The following is a 7836-nucleotide window of genomic DNA, read 5'->3' as shown; positions in this document are numbered from 1 at the left end:
AGATTTCTGTTTGGGTAGGAAGATGACCTTGGTGCTTCTGTGGGTGTTCTCCATCTCTCTAAATTCCCTTTGCTTCCTTGCAAGTCTTCAGCTCATGGCGCTTGCACCCACATCCCAACAAATAACAGGATTTCTGGCCTATACCATACAACTCTCATGTAATATTTCTTGAGCTGAGCTTTCTCTTAAGTTGTGATTTAAATTTTTAATCCTGTGTCCTTTAAGTGCAGAGACTCTTCCTAAAAAGTATTTTTTCTTTCATAGCAGCTTGCCCAGTCTCATGCATTTATAAGTAGCTTAATACATATTTATTGACTATTCAACAATGTGCTGTCTAATGTGCTAATAGTCCTAACTCCAGTCACCAAGAAATTAATAATGTACATTGTCAGGGATAGGCACCACCTTTTCTGCTTCAGAAATACCCACTTTTTTATGTAACTCTCTCTGAAACTCTCATCCTCATTCATTTCCTCCTCACCATTTCCATTCTCATTTTCTTTTAACGAAAATAAAAATCTTTTGCTGAAATTAAACTTGTTTTTTTTGTTGTTGTTTGTAGTCAGAATTATAGACAGGAGAGGAACAGATGGCTGAGTCTTGAAGAGACAATTCCATGCTGCTGAGGCTTAACAAAGCTAATATAAAAGGTAATTTACCAAAGACTTAGAGAGTCACGGGGCATTTGAGATTCTTTAAAGCCCCAAACCCACTGCCCTTGCCAAGACCTCCCCCCTATTCTCCCCGCAATACTTCTATCCTTCCCAAGAACGTGAGGTTGCCCAGCTGCCGCTGCTGTAGCCACTCTGAGGCTCTGCTCCCCCAAGCACATTTGCTGGGCTGTCTGGGTAACAGGCTGGGGCACCATTGTGTTTTAGCAAATGGTCTTGGCACCGACCAGCTGCCCAGGCCGTGGCCCTGCGCACCTGGCTGGAATCCCAGAAACCCTGTAGTGAGAGCTACACAGACCGTGTAAAGTAGCATCGGTGTCTTTATTTCACTGTGGGAGGAATGCCTTGTTTGGGTTCTCATTTCATTTTTTTCACCTCCCAAAAGGCCCAGCTTGATGTGTTCTACATCTGCTCTGTTTCATTTAGCATCTGCGTCCGAAAGCTCTTTTTATTCTGTTCCTGATTTTCTTTGAATAGAAAGCTTACCAAATGGCCCATCTGTTCCTTTAAGACTGTCCTGGGCCTGTGTCAGCCTCGCTGAGATGTCCCTTTGCTACTCCTCCTGGGCTGGGATTTTCACCGTTATACTAACCTTGCACACAGTGGTCACTAGTACTGCAAAGAGAAAATGTTGCTTGTGCTTTTGTTTTCTTATATTCAGGAGAGAAATACTGTAAAACATAGATGGCTTATTACAGAACACCCAAGGTGCTAGAGGGACTGCTTAGAACCCAGGTTGACTGAAGTAATGCAGAGAGAACCTGAATCAAGCCAGATAGAAAGTTGTCAGCTACATGAGGTACTCGCTTCATCTGACCTCTTCAGGTCTTCAGCGATGAAAGGTAGTTCTGTCTCCTGGGATTTGGTCAGGAGACCTATGGACTGAGGAGGAATTTGGCTTAATTTAGATTTATGCAAACCCAGCTTCTGAGATTTCAAATCAGAGCATCGAACACTTACCGAACCCTTATTTATGTGCTTGGTAAAGTGCCAAGTTCTTGCAGAGGAGGAGGAGCAGAGGCTTATATTCAGTTACAAAAGGGCAGACAGTTCAGCATTACACGATGATCATCAGGGAGGGTATGCACGGGAAGCCACGAGTACACACAGGAGGGCACTCACCTCACCTTCTAGAAGAAGTGTCTGAGGTTGGACTGGAAATTGTGTTCCCATCCATCAGGCACATCATGGAGAAGAGGGTTTCAGGAGCAAAGTCAGAAAACGTGAACCAGCATTATCTAAGACCCAGAATCACGATCCAACATGGTGAGTGCAGGCCCCTGTGGGCAGTTTGAAATTGTTATAAGATCTATCAGTATCTAGCAGTACGAAATGAAATTGGAGAATAAAGGCATGGCCATATTGCAAAAGGCCTCCTATAGTAAATGAAGGGGCTGTAGGTAAAGGGGAGCTGCCAAAGCTCTTCGGTTAGGAGTGACGGGATCAGGTTCACAGGTAAGGAAGTTTGCTTTGTCAGGAGGATGGATTTCAAGGAGGGGTTGCTGGGCAGAGAGAACCCAGAGGCAGGTACACCACTCGGGTCATTTAAATCCTGATCCTGACTTCTCTCACCATGACCCAGTCGTTTTTATAGTTCTTCCAGAAATTCCATTGGCTTTACCTTCAAATTATGTCCAGAATCTGCCTTTTCTCGCCAGGTCCACTACCACCACCCTGTCTACCAGCGTTTCTCACCTGCGTTATTGCCGCAGCCTCCTACCTGGTCTCTATTTTTCTCCTGGTTTCCCTACATCTGCTCTCTATGCAGCAGCCAAGGTGACCCCTTTAATGCTTATATCAGATCTCATCGTTCTTCTGCTCAAGGCCCAGCAATGACTCCTGCTCACACTCAGGAAAAACGAAAGTTCCTATCACAGTCTCTGAGCTCGTTTCCGGCCACCTCCCAGCTTCCTCCGCTCCAACTGCCCTGGTCTTCTTGCTACTTCCAGAACACACCAGCCACGTTCCCGTGTTGGGACCCTTTCCCTCAGCCTGGAATGCTTCTCCAGGTAACTGCATGGCTTGTTGCCTTCACATTTTGCTCAAATGTTATCTTCCCAAAAAGGCTCACTCGATCACTCCGTTTAAAATGGCCACCTGCAGTCTCCCCACCTCAGTCTCTCCCACCACCCTGCTCTACTTCTGTTTTTCTATAGCAATGATTATATTTTAACTTGCTATATATTTTACCCATTTATTGTGTTCTTATTATCTGCTTTCTTGTTTCCTCCACTAGAAGGTAAATCCTTCAAGGATAGGGATCTTTGTATATTTTGCTTGCTTATAGTATCCTAAGTTCCTAGAATAGTGCCTGGCCTTCAGCATATTCTTAAAAAAAAAATTGTTAGATCAATAATTAGCAGTGGTTCAAATGAGAAATGATAAGGAACTGAACTAAGGCAATGATATAGGAAAGAAGAAGAGAAAGACTAGATATATTGAGAAGATTTTCTAATTGAAAATTCTGGGCAAGAGATGGTCTGGAATGAATATCAAGCTTGGATGAAGAACTGGGGCAGAGGGCAACCTGATATGAGAGAAGGGGAAAATAATGATGAGCCCTGATCAGGACATTTTGAGACAGAGTTGGCTGCGGAGTACTCAAGTGGAGACCCAGCAGGCAGAATTCCAGCAAAAAAAAAAAACAAAAAAAAACCTCACTGGAGAGATGAAAGCTGAGGCTGTAGAGCTTGAGTCATTAGCATGTTGACTTGTAAATAAGTTAATAACACTCTGACTGGCTTGTGGGCCTGTATATCAGTAGCCAGGGATTGCTGTACACTCTGTTACAAGCACAAAGGAGAGAGAGGTTCCAGGCACACTTCAGAACAGTTTGCAAAAGAGATGGCTAAATTCGTCTATACAGTTGACTCACGAACAATGTAGGGGTTAGGGGTATCAAACGTCCGTGCAAGTGAAAAATCAGTGTGTAACTTTTGACCCCCCAAAACTTAACTACTGGTAGCCTACCATTGACCGGAAGCCTTACCGATAACATAAACAGTTTATTAACACATATTTTGTATGTTGTATGTGTTATGTACTGTATTCTTACAACAAAGAAAGCTAGAGAAAAGAAAATGTTATTAAGAAAATCATAAAGAAAATACATTTACTTTATTTATTGAAAAAATCCAAATATAAATGAACTCACATAGTTCAAATCCTGTTGTTCAAGAGTCAACAGTAATTTCCAATTTCCTTTTCCAAGGGCAATTTTTCCTGTGAGACATGATCTATAAGGTTCCAAGATGAAACAAAGTTAAAGGTAAAACATCATCGGGATAATTCTATTTTGTTCAACCAAAAAGTACTAAACACACACAAAAATAAGCTTAATTGCATTTGTTTATCTCAGATAATTAACTAAATGTTGCTGAAGGGGTGAAGTATCATTTTTCCTTCTAGACAAAAAACACGGCTTGCCCCTGAGACTCTCATAGATTTTTTTTTTAAGGCTTTGAATTAAGACAAGTAATATTATCTCCCTTTCTAGAGAGGATCAGGTCACAAAAAGGTTAAGGTAATTCCCAAGGATTGTACAAAAAGTCAGAGGGCAATTCCTGGAACAAATCTTCAAAATCTTGGGTCCCAAGCCAGGGTCCTCCAAATTGAGGTCATCCTTTTGGTCACAATGGCTTACGCAGATTTATGAGACAATCTGAAGAAAAATCACAGCAACAATGTTAGATTTCTTAGTTTGAACGCTAATAGTTTACTCCACTGGTTTTTAAAAACTCATTATCTTTTTAAAAATTATTTTTTATTTTTTAAAATTATCTTTGCTCTTATTGTTTGCTTTTTTATTACAGGTATAACTCATTTTATTGTACTTCGCAGATATTTTAATTTTTTTCCTTAATCTTTTTTTTCAATTACAGTTGACATTCAATATTATTTTGTATTAGTTTCAGGTATAAAGCAAAATGGTTAGACATTTATATAATTTATGAAGTGATCCCCCTGATTAGTCTAGTACCTACCTGGCACTATACCTAGTTATTACAATATTATTGACTATATACCTTAGGCTGTACTTTATATTTCTGTGACTATTTTGTAACTACCAATTTATACTTCTTAATCCCTTCACTTTTTTTACCTAGCCTCCCAATCCCCTTCTCATCTGGCAACCATCAGTTTGTTCTCTGTATCTATAAATCTGTTTCTCTTTTTGTTGTTGTTGTTGTTTATCTTGTTCTTTAGAGTCCACACATAAGTGAGATCAGGTGGTATTTATTTTTCTCTTTCTGTCTTATTTTATTTAGCATAATTCTCTCTATGTCCATCCATGTTGTCACAAATGGTAAGATTTCATTTTTTATGGCCGAGTAATATTCCATTGTAAATATATACCACTTCTTCTTTATCTAATTATCTATTGGTGGGCAGTTAGGCTGCTTCCATATCCTGGCTATTGTAAATAGCACTGTAGTGAACATAGGGGTGCCTTTTAGAATTACTGTTTTGGATTTCTTCAAATAATTACCCAAAAGTGGAATTGCTGGGTCATAAGGTAGTTCTGTTTTTAATTTTTTGAGAAACCTCCAAACTGTTTTCCATAGTAGGTGAACCAATTTGCAATCCCACCAACAATGATGAGGGTTCCCTTTTCTCCACATCCTTGCTAACATTTATTGTTTTTAAATTTCTTGATAATGGCCATTCTGACCAGGTGTGAGGTGATATCTCATTATATTTTAATTTGCATTTCTCTGATGATTAGTGACCTTGAGCATCTTTTCATATGTCTATTGGCCATCTGTATGTCCTCTTTAGAGAAAGTCTATTCAAGTCTTTTGCCCATTTTTTAGTTAGATTGTTTGTTTTTGGTGTTGAATCGTATGAGTTTTTTAAATAAATTTTGGTATTAATCCTTATCAGATGTATCTTGGTGAATATCTTCTCCCATTCATTAGATTGTCTTTTCATTTTGTTAATGTTTCCTTTGCTGTGCAAAATCTTTTTTAGTTTGATTTAGTCTCATCTATTTTTTCTTTCGTTTTCCTTGTCTGAGGAGATATATCTGAAAAAAAATGTTACTAGGAGCAATAGCAAAGAGTTTACTGTCTAAGTTTTCTTCTAGGAAAACTTACCTCCTTTAATGGATGTCTTTTTTTTTTTAAGTCTAAACTCTCTTCCATCTGCTTCTTTTAGTCCTGAAGTCTTCTGACCGAAAAGAATTAGGACAAGGGATAAAGGGGAAAGGGCTCCTGTTTGTTTGTTTATTTGTTTGTTTGTTTCCTAATGATGTGAAGCAGTAGAGTCAGAAGCCAGGAACCTGGAATTCTGGGCAGGGCTTTGTCCTCAAGGAGCTGAATGTGGCTGGGATTATTAGGCCTCTAGGCCCTACTTTCTCACACTACAAAATGAGAAAACCGACCTCCATCCTTTGAAGCTATTTCTTGCTCCAAAGTGCATAACTCTGTTAAGTGAATAAGTTTATTTGAATGGAATATCAAAATGTGTATTAATTCTATTAAAATCAACCCAAACGAATATACAACTGTGCTATTTTCATCCTCCAGAATCCTGGGACTCCATTGGACAAACTGATTACATTGAATCGCTCCCCTGCTGGAAGCAGAGTGAGAGTTGCGGGCAGGTGGTCTGTGTTCATGGCAAGGTCAACATGCAGTGGAGAAGATCATTCATCTAGCAAATGGGCTTTGGGAGGTGTCAGCAGAGAGGCTTGTGAAAGGCTGTGTGTTGCACTATGGGATTTTTTTCTACAACTCCTCAAATCGTCAGTTAAACACCATGAAACACAAGAATTGATTGTGGAAAATAGAGAAAGGGCAAGGCTCTACGTTCAACTTTATGTCCAAATGTGACTCAAGATGGCACACTGAAGAATCTATGGGCTCAGAAATAGATCCCAAGGAAAGCAAAAGGAAGGTGTAGAAGTTGTGAGAAAGACTGAACTGTTTCAACTCTTAAGAGGTAGAGTCCAGTTTTACGTAAATTCATGAGTGACAAGGTGGTCTCAAGTGATATGTAACGATATTTGAGTTACATTAAGAAATATTCTAGGCCAAAAGCCAGAGCTCTTTGCCCAAAATATTAATATGAATACTGTTCCCAAAAAAACATGAGTCCTAATTTAAACATACAATTAGGCAAAATAATTAATATTAATGACTGCAGCTTTGCTCAAATTCAGTACTGAAACAATGATACATGCATAATAGAAACCATCCTGAATCAAATACATGAAACCATTACAAATGTTTGTGTATATCTATATTTATTGACAGGGAAGAGCTACACAGGGTAATGTTGAAAAACGAAAACCTAAACAAAACTAAACCCAGATGGCAGAGCAATTAGTGTGAATCTATTTTTAAAATACATGTGTGTGTATATATTTGCTTGGGAAAAAATATCTAGAAGGATTTACATGACATGTGTATAATAGTGTCTGTCTCTTCATGGTGGGCTTTCAAATTTTATTTTTTAAATTTATCAAAATAGTCTAGCCTTTTAACTATGTTTGCGTTTAGCTTCCAAAAGTTTATTACAATCTGAAATCAGGGAATAGTAACCCAATTGAAGATGGTTCCTTTTCCCTGGCTTCTTCCCAAAGAGGTAGGGAAAACCTTATCTTAAAAAACAAGTTATCTCAGTATAACTGAAAAATGAATTTAAAAAATAGTAATAAGAAAAATGTCTCAGCATTACTGTCCTTATTAGAATGCAGACTTGATTCCTGAAGCCAAAAGGCTACAACCTACAGCACTTCCAAAAAAGAGTGAGGAGAGGTGGCCTTTCTGGTCTGGGTTCTTTTCCTGCTCTCTCCCCCAGGACTGTAAGTCCCCACTGAGTACTAAATAAAGTTTCATGCTCCTCAAAGTCCCCCTTGACTATCTTGGTTTAAGTGCTCTGCCACTTCAGGTTCTATTCTTCACAGTGAGAAGAGAGGAAGCCAGCAGAGTGGATGAAGAGTGTGGATAAAATAAGGATGGGCCCTTGGAGAAAGCATGTGGAAGCATGAAAAATAACACAGCCTTTCTCCTCAGATATAGAGTCCTCTCACATTCAAATGAAGTGCCTAACATTCAGTGAAGGAGGCCAGGGCACAAACGTCAAAGGCATTGGGAGCCCATGGTTTATCAAAACAAGAAGAACGAACGTGCTTCACAGTCATTCTGGGCTGCATGAGAGC

At 39.3% G+C, this 7836-nt stretch overlaps 1 long non-coding RNA gene across 1 annotated transcript; it reads left to right on the top strand.

Annotated features, from left to right (window-relative positions):
- Positions 1-583: 583 nt before the first annotated feature.
- LOC120589073 (uncharacterized) lies at positions 584-7523 on the top strand. The gene is made up of 2 exons (XR_005649377.1): positions 584-650; positions 6200-7523. It is a non-coding gene; the product is annotated as an uncharacterized LOC120589073 (long non-coding RNA).
- Positions 7524-7836: the final 313 nt, after the last annotated feature.

The sequence above is a fragment of the Pteropus medius genome, unplaced genomic scaffold, assembly GCF_902729225.1.
Source record: "Pteropus medius unplaced genomic scaffold, Ma_sr-lr_union100, whole genome shotgun sequence".
In the NCBI taxonomy this organism is placed as follows: Eukaryota; Metazoa; Chordata; class Mammalia; order Chiroptera; family Pteropodidae; genus Pteropus; species Pteropus medius.
This window is presented reverse-complemented; position numbering and strand designations above follow the sequence as displayed.